Raw genomic sequence first — 15,093 nt, forward strand, 5'->3', positions numbered from 1 at the left:
TAAACACAAGTCTATATTGCATTACATATCTCTTGTTTATGGTGAGTTTGTGATGGCTTATCAACAACTCAAGATTGTGTTTATGAGTCCAAGTTAATTCATCTTGGAGCCTAATTCGCTTGAGTGATAATCTAGCTAAAACACACTCACTTGTGTGCACGATGTTTCTCTTTTTGTCCACCCTAGCTAGCATGATCCCATTCCCTTCATTGAGAGCCCTAGAGAAGTCCTATGTGTAGCCTTGAGAGTCTTGAAACACTCTCACTTGTTGGCTCAAGAGGCATGCAGCTATGGATTTCAGCAGCATCTTGGTACTTGCAACCCACTCCCCTGAAATTGAGGCCAGAGGTGTGCTTTTATAGGCTCTAAGGAGCATGGGGGATGCCTTGGGAGTCAAGAATAGCATATTAGGGTTTGAATTCTCTTCAAGGGCCAAAAATAACTCAAAAGCATTCCTCTTGCCCAATTTAGAGAGCCTCAGGCTCTAATTTAGATGGGGTGTGGATGAGAGAGAGTGGGGAGCCACTTTTTTAGAGAGAGAGAGAGAGAGGGGGCACACCATCTTGGGGCCCCTCTCTTTCATTGGCCCCAAGCTACCAACTCTAGCCCCCTTTCCCATGCCGAACAACCTTTGCCCGTCAAGCTAGACCATGTCTCCACCTTGCCAGGCCATGTTCCCCCGTTTCGGACCGTTGCCCAAGTGCTTTTCACTGTTTTTGGGTGCTTTTTAGTCCGTTCTAACCTTAATTGAACCATTCTTGGCATTTATGATCTCTGATTGAGATTTTGTAAGTTGAGATTTTGTAAGTTGCCCCTTGGTCTTGGAATGATTCCCTAGGCGCTTGTAGACTCTCGGCTTCCATCTTAGCTTTGCAACACTTTGAAACCATGAATCAAGCCTCCTTGAAGCTTCTATCATTTAGCTTTCTTGTGGACAAATGAGTAGAGTGATCAATTCTAGGAATATTTATCCATGTTGAAGCTAAGCATTTCATCAAAAGGCAATTTTGATGAAATTTCCCCCGTCTTAAAATGATAATTGTCCTCAACTATGCATCTATTAAGATAGAGGGAGCCCATATGTGCTAGTTGGATCCACATCTTAGCATTGTCCTTCCCTTACTAGTTGGTAAGACTAGCAGGTGTTTAGGAGGTGCCACCATGCTAAACTGACCTTGAACATGTTTCCATTGCTATCTGTTTACTCATTTTAGTAGTGTGTCCTGCTCATGGGGTGACAATCCCACAAGTGCTTAGGAGATAACATCATCGCTAAGCTTACCATTTTTCCATTGCTATCTTTTCAATCATTTTATAGCGTGTCCTTTCCTATGTGGTGACAAGCCCATAAGTGCTTAGGAGATATAATCTTCAATAAGCCGACCATTCTATAGTGTACACTAAAAACCTAATGCATGCAAACATAAATCAAAAAACATAAAAGAACAATACCTTTTATTCCTGAGTATCATGAAAATCATACATAGCCTTATGCTCTTGAAGAAGAGCTAAGGACTCCTTGAGTTGGGGCTCCAGCAGGCATCTTCATCTGGATACTTGGAAACTTGACCAAATATCGCCTTAATATCTTGCATGTCCTTAAGACCTTTTCTTCATGCTTAAGGATCTTTTTACGCCTTAGAATTTCCTCAAATTCTAGTGGATCCTCCTCAATTGGTACTTGAGGTGGTGTTCCTTTGAATGGCTTAAGCAAGCTGACATGAAAGGCATTGTGTATATGCCAATGATCTGGCAAATTGGCACTCGCAACCAAAAGAGGTTGGATTGATCTTTTGCAAGATCTGAAAGGGACCATAGTATCTTTTGACCAACTTTGCATAAAACGTTTTGTGGCCCGTATGGTTACCCTTTCAATCCTTGCTCGTGGTATATTTCAACCGCGCTTTAGGGAACTTAAGCAACACCAATCATCTTCTCTTAAATCAAAACAATGGTGGTGCTTGTCAGCAGCTTGCTTCTATATTATTTGTGTGCTTTGGATTGCTTCCTTTACCTTAGCAAAGGCCTCTCGCACATCCCTTACATATTCATCGTCGGCAGCAAAAATCTTTTCTTTGATCCGGAGAATAGGAGGAACCTTTGGATAGCCCTCAACTATTTCAAAGGGGGTTTTACCAGTAGATGCATGGACAATGTTACTGTAAGCATACTCTACTAGCGATAAATAATTTTCCCATTGATTACTTTGATCTACTTCATTTACATAGCAGTTAAGTAGATCTAGAATAGTATAATTCAAAATTTCACTCTGACCATCAATTTGAGGGTGACATGCAGACTCTAGGCAGAGGAGAAATTGAGCTTCATTCCCACATTCTCCGCTAGCCCTTGCCAAAATAGACTAGTCATCCTTAGATCCAGATACGATACTTGTGAGAAACCCATGAGGCTTGAATATGTGATGCATAACAAGATTGGCCATGAGTGGCACCTTAATAGTCTTTTTGACAGGAATGAAGTGAGTTTGCTTGCTAAACCTATCAACTATCATCCATATTCCATTATTCCCTTACAACGACTTGGGCAAACCAAAGATAAAATCCATGGCAATACTTTCCCAAGGCATCTCCAGAATAGGTAAAGGTTGTAGTAGACCAAAAGATTTGTGTCTATCATACTTGACCTTTTGGCATTTGGAGATATATTCATTTATATCTTGCCGCATCATCGGCCGATAAAAATATAACTCCATGGCTTGGATTATCAATTGAGCACTCCTATGACATGCATAAGGAGTCTCATGACACTCTTGCATTATCTTATCCCTGAGAGTCTTGGTGATGCATAGGCGTGAGCCGAACATCAAAAACCCGTCCTTAATGGAATAAGGAGAAACTTGAATTCCTTGCTCAACTCGTTCATAGATAAAAGCAAAATCAGTATCACTCTTGTAATCATCCATCATTGACATGAAGTCCTTATGATAAGCGATATTAATTGCGTTCACCTTGGGCCTTTGAGACAAAGCACCTGCCATAGGATTTTGCTTCCTTTCTACATGTGCTATATGAAAATGGAATTGTGAGAGAAAATTAGCCCATCGCATTTGCTTCTCGCTCAATTTTGTTTGCATCATAAAGTACCTAAGACTTTGATGATTTGTTTGCAAAAGAAAAGGTGTGCCAAACAAATAATGCTTCCACACCTCTAGAGCATGTATAGTGGCTAATAACTCCTTTTCATAAATTCCAAGCACTTGTTATTGATCATTAAGCCTTCTAATTTCATATGCAATTGGATGTCCATCTTGTAAGAGTACAACTCTCAGACTGTCTCCACATGCATCACAATGTACTTCAAAAGGCTTACTTAGGTCAGGAAACTTCAAAAGAGGCTCACTTAATAGCTTGCAATTGAGCATTTGAAATGCCTTCTCTTCCTTGTTCATCCACCGAAACGTAACCTTGTTTTCAGTTACGTCGTGGAGAGGACATGCAATCACTGAGAACTTCTCTATGAATCTACGGTAATAGATACACATGCCTATAAAACTTTGTAGCTCATGTAGATTCTTAGGTTGGGGCCATTCCTCAATGACTTTCAGCTTCTCAGGATCCATCTTGATACCATCCTTAGAAATTATGTGACCAAGGTAGCATATCTCTTATAAAAAGAACTCGCTCTTTTTACCATTGATGAAGAGCTTGTTGCGATGCAACTCTTCAAACACTTTTCTTCAATGTTCCTTATATTCTTCCAGTGTCTTGGGGAAGACAATAATGTCATCACAACACTCCTATGTAAGAACAATACGGTCTAAATATCCTATCCATCATTCTATTAAATGTGGCAGGAGTATTTGTTATACCAAATGGCATTACAAGGAACTCGTATAATCCAAAAGTGGTCCTAAAGGCCGTCTTGTGGATATCTTCATGGACTATCCTTATCTAGTAATAGCCGCTAATTAAATCAATCCTACTGTAGTAGGATGATCCTTGAAGCCTACCAAAGATATCTTCAATTCTTGGGACCAAAAATCTATTCTTTATGGTGCTCTTGTTTAGTGCACAATAGTCCACACACATATGGTATGAACGATCCTTCTTTTGCACTAGTAGCACAGGGGAACGGAATGGAGAAGAGCTAGGTTGGATCATGCCCTTTTCTAGAAGTTCATTAACTTGAGCCATTATCTCTTCTTGTTGAGCTTAAGAGATCCTATATGGTGGTCTATCAAGTGGAATTGTGCATCAAACTAAATCTATCCTATGGTCATCTTCACCTCTTGAAGGCGGTAGCTCAACAGGTATGGTTTCAAAAAAACAGTGTGCATGCTCATCTAAGAAAGACTTAGACTTGCATCTAGCTTTGAAAGAGATTCAGTAGAAATCTTTGGTCCTCTGTATCTCCTGGTGGATCTTCTGAAGCATGTCCTACGTTAGCGGCATCATATAATACTTTTTTAACCTACAACCACTATTCCAATTAGGCATCTCCTCTCCCTCCAATGTAGCAAGCTTGACGGACCCACTTGGTGATAAATATTTGATCACAAAGGGTCCCATCCCTTGATTTTTTAATTTCTTTCCGTGTTCCCTTTATATTTCACATCCACAATCTTTTCCTCTAAGTCACTAGGGTCTTTTGAGCACTCGTTGTCTACATCGTCATTTGGTTCCAATTGCTCTTGTGTGTCATGGAAGGATTCTTTGTCCCTCCAGTCCTCTTGATCTCTCAACCTCGTGTTCTCTATTTGTTGTTTGTGGACTAGGATCTTCATGGAGTTCCACAACTACACTTAGCATGTAATATGGCACTAGGGGTTCTAAGGCATCTTCTGAAAATGGCTCTAGACTGTAATCATTATCCTCTATGGCCCTCTCTAGAATACACTCTTCTCTTTCAAACTCCCGTTTTCTGAATCTCCGTACATCCAAAACTCCTTGGGTTTTGCTAGCCATATGGGAACTCATGACCCTGCCACAGTTGTAGCCGAATCAAAATCCTCCACAGGGGTTCTTGTGACGTCTTTATAGCTGTGGTTTTTCACGTTCACTCTAGCGGTCATCTCCATATTGTGTAAGTAGATATAATCATAACCCCAATCTTGGACCATCTTCAAATGTTTCATGAATGGTCAACCCAAGATGATATCATAGTTATTCTTCTTTCCGAAATCTACTACCGCAAATGTGTGCTCATATTCAATTCCACATGACATGACTACCACTTTCTCTAGGAGTGGTAAGGGCCTTTCTACGTATCTGTCTGCAAGCTGTAGCTTCACTCTTGTGGCCCTTAGTGATGGTTTTTCCCATTGTTTCCAAATTTATTCTGTGGCTATGGAAACACCTCCTCAACTATCAATTACGGCCTTGGTTTTGACCCCTTGCAATTCTACAGGTAATGTGGTGTTACCATCCTCACCTTTGCAATAATCTCCTACCTTGTTTAGAGGTATTGGTCTCATGTTCACATGCAGTCGCTCAAGATCCTGGATCCCTTCCTCAATCTTTGTCCTAGGCTCCTTTACTCCAAATTGTTCTAGGCATTCTCCTACCTTGGACCACATGTTTGGTCGGATTTTCAATAATTCCATTTCGTGATTGTGCAGCTCATTGGTGTCGATAAGGTATACATTAGCCCCTTGGATTCTATGACCTTGGATGCTCATTGCCTATGAGAGGGCACGATCTTCATGTTTGATTTTGTCTCATACTCACCCATGTAGGATGGTAATGTCCTCAATGATTGTGGCCGAATCTCAACAGATATCTCCAAACCCTTATCTCCGTAATACGACTGCAACTCGAGGTCTATTTCTGACCTTGCTTCAAATTCCTCTATGGGAGCAAAAGTAATGTGTCACTATCATCCTTTGCTTCTCTCATTGCTCTCCATAAATCTTCTGGCCATCAATCCTCTACCACTAGCACGTAGGGCAAAAAATCCCTCATAGACTGATCTGTCGTGTTTGGGACAAAAATCAGTGGATCCTCCGGCTCTTTAGGCTTTATCCTTTCCTCTGATGTTGTTTCTTTTTCACGTTTTCTCTCGTGAACATTTTCTACGTCATGTCTTATCGTTTTTGGAAATGTTTCTCGAACTAGTGGGACATTCACCATAGGACTAGGCTTTTTTGTTTGCGGCTCTATCAAAGCTTGTGCTGCTTGCACTGCACATCTCTGGCCTTTGCTTCTTGACCTCAGCGTATGGATATGTTGCCCACCTCTGTTAGTGCGTTTGGTCCTTCTTGTGCCTTGATTCGTAAGCATGTAGGAGACCGTCCAACTATTCATTCACCTTTTTTGCAAGAACTAATCCTCCCGAGCCTGCACTCCTTGGCTCTTCTACCGTTGTTGGCTCCTCGGGGGGGATCACTTAATAATTTTCTGACTATCATGTGAGTACAGCAGAAGGGATTATTAAATTTGATTTTTTCTCACATTTTCACATACAGAAGGGTATTTTAAAATGGAATTAGGAAAAAAAATTACAAACTGCATAGGAAAAGGGTGTAGTTTATCTATCAAATTTCACAAATAAGGAGTTTTATAATAGTCCTTGAATGCACGTGATATACGCAATCTATACATGGTGACCCCCTCGAGGTTGGTTTTGGTACTGGTGAAGGGATTTCTTTTACCCTAGGTGTAGACATCCGAGTCTTTCCTCATGCTCCTTCAGCCTTTCCTTAGCTTGTTCAAGCTCTTTTGCTAGGGCATTCCTTTCTTCTTCTCTTCTAGCCTTCATTGTTGCCTTTCTAGCTTTCCATGCGCTTATGCGGCTCTGCGACTCTTTGCTTGAGATGTCCATCTTGGCTCTTCTGATGCTACCACCTCTGCCAAATTTTGCACTTGTGCTCTTATCACCACCAGAATTGGCACTACGTTATCATTCTTAGATCCACTAGTCAAAGGAATGGTCTCCATAATGTTCAATGTGGCCTTTGACTTGCACTCTGGATGCTTAGGGAATTCTGTAATCAAATGAGTGATTCCGCATTGTGTGCAATAGGCGTTCACTCAAAGGATTTCCTTATGCAAGCACTCTCTCATCATATGGTCCCCTTCTCATTTGTAACACGGTCCCCTGATCTGTGGTGGCATCCCTTGCGTTGGTCTCTGTGGGTATGTTGGTTTTTGTCTCATCATCCCTCCATTGGCTATGAACGTAAGTGTTCTTTCATCCATGTTGTACCGTTCTTCGCCTGAGGAGGTCGTGTACGTTTGATTTGATACCTCCATGTTTCTAGCACTATTGATTCTTCTCAGGAATATAGGCATGGGCTCGCTGAATATCCACTAGGTTCATTGTAATACAAAGGAACTGGCACCAATGCTTGATCCTTGCTTTCCTCTATCACAGGTGCATGCCTTACTGCTATTGATCTAGCTCCTAGCAAAGGAGGATATTGATCTAGCATAGGCTGCGGTCTCTCTAACCCCACGGGTCCTAGTAAATTTCATGCCGCGTATCTCGGCAGTGGTAGTGTGTGCATGGGTTCTCCTAACAGGTTGTCCATATTCATGCTCTCTGAAGTACCCCTTGTTGTAGAAACACTCCTTCATTGTGTGATTCTTCCATTTTTGTTCCACAGCACACCATTTTGGAGGTCTTAATTGTTGTTGTTGTTGTGGAAGTGTCGGCCATTGGTGTGAAAGGTGTTCACCTCCGCACGTATAGCATCGCTTGGGTTGTCTAGGAGTGGATTTATCCTCCTGACCACTTCCTCTATGAGCTGCTCTCCATTGATCGGTGGATCCATCCTAGGTACAATTCTTGTTGACCTCGTGCCACTGTTTTGAGAGGACTTATCATTCATCAAAATCCTTATGATCACCCTCTTTGTAGACCACACGATTGTCTACTAAATATAATGCATCCTTGACTAGATCATTCAACGTGAGCGCTCTTCTCATGTGCAAGTCCTTTTGTAGATCTGCGTTCCTGAGCCCTTGCGTTAATATCAACATCAGCCAAGACTATGTAGGAAGTTCTTCAATAAGACAAAACTTAACATACCGCTTTAGTCTCAAGGTTGCCTTCCTAACCGACTCACCTTCCTTTTGCTTGAACTTATGGATTTGCAATGCCGTATTGTGAGCGATTCCTTGTTGAGAGAATTAACGAACTCGTCGATGAGTTTCTGGATTGTATCAAAATCCCCTTCATCTATTGAGTCAAACCATGTAGCCGTGTCTTCTTTTACAGTTTGTCCGAAGCCTTGAAATTGCGTTACAAAATCATGTACTTCCTCTTCACGGACTACTCTCATAAATGCCGCTACGTGTCTCTTGGATCCCCCTCTCCTGAATACTTTTTGTTTACCCATTTGGCTAATTAGGAAGGCCTAACTCTTCTATGGTCCACTAGTCTGATCATTTTCTCACCTAGCCGTCCTCGCGGTACTGGCATTCCCGATCTCAATCTGTATATGGGGTCCGCTTCTCTTTCATTTTCAAAGCTAAAATCTCTTCTTGGCCTGGTACCCATTGCTGCCTGGTTTGAGACATTTATCATCCTCTTGCCATGATGATGGTATGATGGCGGTAGTGGCACCTCGTGTGGTCCTGGCATGACCAAATGTCCACCTCTCCTTCTATTGCCTCATCTTGGTGTAACCATGAGTGCAATGACCGTGGTCCTGCCGACTCCACATGTACTGGGGCTGGTTGCCCTTCTGCGTTAGTCATTCTTGCTCCTTAGTTGGTGGTAAACTAGGGTAAAGGGGCGGACCACCTAAGCAGTGGAGGTCCTTTAGGGAGGGAAAAATTAAAATTTTGGAGATTTAGGTTATTGTCTAGGATCGCTAGGATTTCCTCTACATGTGAGGGTAAGCTGATGGTTATCTAGTAAGGATAGGTGGGTTCAATGACTATTTGAAGGATTTATGTGTTAAAAAAAATGGCGGTGAATGGAGAGACAACCGCTCCCCTTACTTGTGCCAAGTGTTGATGAATTTTTGGGGTGGTAACTACCCAATGAAAGAATGGGTATCTACCACTCATATCCAGTAAGGTGCTCTATATGAACCCACTAGTGTGCTGCCACATGTTCGTGGCCTATCCTATGGGGGGCCTTTAAATGCCCTTATCGCTTAGAAGCATGTGCCAGCTCACCAAGCCTTCACTTCGTACAACTTTCAGCCCTCACTGTAGAATCCCACCTCAGGTAGCCTTAGTGCTACTTCTTCTCTCTCCTTTCACTCTGCTAACACCCTCCATGTGGTCTCATCATGGCCAGTAGCGTAACCCCTTCCTTTCTTTGCTGCGTTTATCTTCTACGGGGTAGGAACTTTTGGCAAGCAATTTTTCTCTCTCAAAGAGAGTGGCATGCATGCATAGGGCTCTAGCCTCTGAAAGGCTGAGGTATTGTGCCTCTGCTCATAGGCCTAACACCTACACAACCATGTCAAGTAGGACCATGGCAAGCACGTGTGCTTTGGCAAGCTATGGAAGCGGATCTCGTAAAGCCCATCATGCTACACACATACATGCAGGAGTGTGGAAAGCAAGTATGTGCTGGCGAGTAAAAGTGAGATCAAACAACTTCATTCATACCTCAAGTTAACTACTGCGAGAGCATCTCTCGACCTATGGAAGTGAACAAACAATTAGGTGGACAAATCAAGTGGGCAAGGTTAGTTTGTAGAGGTAATGAGGACAAATTAACAGTTTTGAAGACAAACCTAGAGGAATGAAGGTAATGGGTTGTGTTGTTTACCTCAATATTGTCAATTGTTGTGAGTTTGAATTGTTTCTCGTGAAAGTGCTTGTGTTTGCAGGCATCAGCATGGGGTGCTAGTGAATGGTGACGAGTCACTTCCCTTTCTAAGTGGCAAGGTGGCTTCCTACACACTTCAGCTCAACAGGTGAGCACTCTGTGAGGGATAACCAAGGGAAATGAGTTCCTACACTATGCAGCTCGCACGGTTCGATATTGTTGACAAACCCAGATAGCGACCAAGGCTCAGACATGGACTTTTTATTGTAGGTGAGGATCTACTCCTCACTCAGCAAGTAGGAAGCAAAATTTGCAAAAGGCATGCAACACCTTATGTATTGTGAAGGCATTCTAAAGTGCTTTGTTTCGGGAACATGATTGGTTTTGATGTGTGCATTGCATTGTAAACCAAATTTAACAAAATTTGACTACATTCAATTGCGTATACAAGACTACATGTAGTAGCATTATATAACAACAAAAGGTAGGGTTGATGGTGGTTGAGTTGAATATTTTTGCAGTAGATAACAAAAACATGGATTCTATACATTAGACTTGCAAAAAACCAAAAGTTTGGGCCGATTGTTGTTGGTAGTGCTTGGATTCAAACAAAAAAAATATGGCAGATGACTATAGGAAGAGAAGCTTACTAAAGTAGTATTAAGTAAAGATAGCACAAAAGGCTAAGCTTACACTTATTGCCATGATTGTCGACGTTGTTGCATCTTTTGCATTCTCTGTTGTCGTGCAAGAGCATGGAATGATTGGTCTATGTGAATTGGTCTACAAATAAGACCCTACAAAGTTCCTCCTTCCAATGCGTATTTTGGTCTTCAAATTGATGTTGTCGTACTTCCCATCTTTTCCTTGAGATTTTTGCATGTCGTGCATCTATCCTCCTCTGTTGTGCAGCTTCCTTCTCTACAAGTGATTGTTTCCTCTTGTTCTCCTTCTCCAATCTCTTTTCCTCCTTTGCTTTAGCAATTTCTTCTTTCTTTGTTGTTTTGGCCTTCATACTTTCCACGTATTGTGTTAAAGTGAGGATTAAATAGTTCATATAAACAACAAAAGCTTCACGGTTAACTTTCCTTATGCATACTTATGTTGGTGGTATGCGCAAAAGATTAATCACACGATTACTTTCTTCACTTCTCATTGGTTTTGTGGGACTTTCTTGGACAACACAGACATTAGATTAGATCCACAAGGAGTTTATCGAATTGGTCTCATAAATCATTTGGACAATTTGAAAACGTTTAATATAACATTCATTTCATTTCTCTCTCTCTCTCTCTCTCTCTCTCTCTCTCTCTCTCTCTCTCTTTATGTCTCTCTCTCTCTCTCTCTCTCTCTCTCTCTCTCTCTCTCTCTCTCTCTCTCTCTCTCTCTCTCTCTCTTTGTTTATCTGTCTCTCTCTCTCTCTCTCAATGTGTGTGTGTGTGTGTGTGTGTGTGTGTGTGTGTTCGTTCTTTGTTTATGCATTTGTGTGTACTCTCTCTCTCTCTCTCTCTCTCTCTCTCTCTCTCTCTCTCTCACACACACACACACAATGTTGTGTGTGTGTGTGTGTGTGTGTGTGTGTGTGTGTGTGTGTGTGTGTGCGTGTGTGTGTTGGGAGAGGGGGGGGGGGGAGAGTGGTGCGGATATACTTGTTTTGCAAGAGCACCAAAAACTCAAATATTTGAGGTTTTGACGCTCGCGGATTATTTTTTTATAGGGTCGGTTAGTTTTTTGTTAGTTTTTTTGGCCTGCCCCAAAGGGGGGAGGCCTTAGTGATGCTTTCCCTTTTTGCTAATGAAAAAGAGAAGAATTTTTTTTAAAATATAACATTTTATTTTTATTTCAGCTGGTGGATAAGTTAGTGGGCATTCATTGTGCTCAAAACTTTATCCAAAATAATGAATGTCAGAATTGCATTGATGCCCACTAACTTATCTTGAGTTGTCGTAGTGACTGTCAAAATTGCACTACATTATTACAAAAGTGAAGCCTAAGTAGTTGTTATAATGGCATTGTTGGCTTTTTTAGTGATGAAAATGCCAATTCCTGCTCCATCATGTAACCTCTATAAGAAGTGCGCCCATAGTTAACTCAAGTATTGTAGGTGTTATAGGCAACTCACTTGGGTAATGATGATTTTTATAATGTTGGAATGTAAGAGAGCAGGTGGTGGAGCTTCGCGTGAGGCTGGACTGCAGCGGCTGTGAGCGTAAAGTCAGATAAGCTCTCTTCAAACTCAAAGGTCATTTTTTTCTTTGAGTTGTCATGACTTATAAGTACCCTAAACCCTGATCCATCAGCCTAATTAAATTGATTTTACTTGAATTCTCACCACTACAAATCCCTTTCATGATCTACGTACTGATTTGCTGCAGTTGCACACGCATGCATGATCTTCTTGGTACTTGATTGAGAACAATAATTCAAATTAGTTGATATGATATATTAGGAGGCGGTAGCTCTAGTAGCTAATTCATGATGATGATGCAACAATTCTTTCAATTGCATGCAGGTGTAGAGAATGTGGACATTGATGTTAAGCAAGGCAAGGCGATTGTGAGTGGGTATGTAGAGAGAAAAAACTAAGTCTAAAGGCAGTAAGAAAATCAGGTAAAAGTGCGGAGTTAATCATGCCTACATCCATAGCTGGCTATAATCCTTATCTCAAAGAGTTGGAAAGTTTGAGAAGACGTACAACTACAGAAAACATGGCTACAATGCACTTCCAAGGGCTATTCAAAACCCAAGTTCCCTCATCTCAAACTAGTCTTGCTTGGTGGGCCTTTGCCGTACATAATGTAATAGATGTTGGAGCACAATTGGCTACTTAGTTAGCTGGTTGTGATTATTGTCACCTTGGGTTTTGTTTTGGTGACACAAGAAAATGAGTAGAACCAATTGATAAGCACCAATAATAGCTCAGCTTGGGACTTGATGAGCATTGGGAAGAAGCAAGTTGTGTCCCATAGTGCTCCATATACGACAAAGAGTTACTAAAGAGAGTAATTGAATCGAGCAAAAGGGTTGCAACTTAACCTAATTTGATAGTTGTTTGTAGATTGCACCATTCAACCTAGTAATATCGACCATTTAGTCTCTAAACCATGGAACCATCTTTGAAACACTCATCTTATTCTCAATCAAGCATAGTCAATTTTACTTTATTTCAATATTTAAGTTGAATTGCCAAATTGTGAGAAAAGAAATGCATGTCTATTTGATATATAGATATGATGATCAAAATTCAACATGCATTGTTGAGGAAAACATGTGGCCAAACTAAACTTAAGGAATCTTTGACAAACTAAAAAATACAGAAAGCATAAACAGACTAAAAAAATTTTAACTACACTATCGACCTGATAATCATTGTGCAAGCCGGAGGACAATGTTTGAGTGAAGCTACAAAAAAGCGATGTGAATAGTTAAACATATCTTCTTGCAATAAAATGTCACATACCGAAACTGCAAAGTATATAGTGCACGTCATGCAGAGGTGCCATACAAAAGTATGCTGGAGAGCTGGCACTGTGGTCTCTCCAAAAATTATAAGAAACGGAAGCTGTGCCCTGCCCCGTAGCGTTTATGTGTTGCGCCAAGCAAACGCATAGTCATGGGGTGTTGGATACACATATAACGAACCTTGTAGTGTTGTCAAGCTAGAGTTGCACCTGTGCGATTGAAACATCCAGTGTTGTGAATTTATGTCCTCCATGCAGGCCTGAAAATTGCAGGGCACCCTTACCCATCCTAGGGAAGGGAAATTTTCAAGAGTGCCCGTCCCATGGGAAGGGTTGTTTGGCATTTCGATCTTCAAAATGAAGGGCAAAATTTTTCCTGCCCTTCCATCAAATCTTTACCAAAATCTAATTTTTTTGCATGTGTTTTTGAACGATTGTAACTTGTAAAGAAAATTCTAAAGTACAATGAGAAAGGGTGCAATTTTGAAACATTGCGTAGCAGTACTAAAAATCATTTTCTACAAGATACACAATGAGCAAGAGAAGTAGTAAGTTGTAAATGGAACATGCAAATACTTGGAACTTGAAATGTCCTGCAATGTAGCTGCAATGACGACATCATATATCTTGATTTTTGTTGGAATGTGCCCTTTGCTAGAATTGTAACCATGAAGATTCTCCTCCCGAGTTACAAACCTTCCATTTTGAGATCATGAAGTTATCGCTATCACTATTCTCTCTGTGAAGCTAGGGTAGACATCTCTTCAAACTTCAGCTTCCAAGTTTCCTCTTAATTCGTTCTCGTTCCCTAAGAATCATTAACGGGAAAAAATAAGATCCTCATAATATTATATAACAACATAAACTGTAGCATCCTAATCATTACACATGGTGCCATCTTAAAAATGATGAAGTGATAAGTAGGGGTTCCTATAAATAGGCTTTGGGAGCATGCCTAACAAACCAAGAGGCTAGAACTATGTGAATCATGATTTGTGAAGGAGCCTTGAGGCTTGAAGGACCTTTGCAATCGTAGACTCTGGAGTCATTTGGACTCACAACCTAGAGGTTTCCCAAGGGACTCGAGGGGAGCTTGCAGTTCATGGATAATGGGAGAGTGCTAGGAAATTCTGGAATCTGGAGCTTTAGTTGATCGTGAGTCTGAGCCCGTGTAAGAATCAATCAATATTTGAGAACAACTTCAAATTGGGGAGCATCAAGAGTGCTTAATCTTTACTCTCTCTGTAATTTCCTTCAATAAGGCATTATTCAGCCATGCTTTCAGTTAATCTCTAGTGGACTTACCTTCTCTCTTTTTCCAACCCACTAGCCTTGATTACATGGTATCCCTCAAACCTCCTCATCTCACTTGGAACTTGGATATAGAAGCTCTGTGTCAACAATTGGTGGATGAGAGAGACGAGTGACGAGACCCGTCATTCAAGCCTGATGCCTTCACTAGAAAACTCGCAAGCGATTGAACATTCAACTCTCAAGTTAAAACTTCATATTTTGTTGCCTTTACAGTCTGCCCAACGCGTTAAAATTCCCTATATTAAAAAGCATACTTGAAATTCTCTATATTAAAAAGTACACCTTAACTTTTTTTAAGGTGTATGGCAATGCATGCTTGCACAACCTACAAAATCAGATTCTATACTCCGATTAGTGACTCTCAAAGTCCATAGACCATCCTCTAGGTACAAGTCCAAAAGTCACAATGTCAAGCATTGACATGATTAATCTCTGCAGGGAATTTTAAAAGGTTGCCCTTCCCTAGGAAGACCTTGCAAAAATATGCCCTTCCTTGGGGCAGGGCCAATCGAACAACTTATCCTTCCTTGGGAAGGACTATTATAAATTTGATCGTCATGTGCAAGGCTAGCAGCAAAGGAAGGGCGGGAAGGGTTGCAATTTTCGGCCTTGCCTCCCTGTCAGACAC

This window comes from Adiantum capillus-veneris, chromosome 29 (genome assembly GCF_014529385.1).
Source record: "Adiantum capillus-veneris isolate H3 chromosome 29, ASM1452938v2, whole genome shotgun sequence".
In the NCBI taxonomy this organism is placed as follows: Eukaryota; Viridiplantae; Streptophyta; class Polypodiopsida; order Polypodiales; family Pteridaceae; genus Adiantum; species Adiantum capillus-veneris.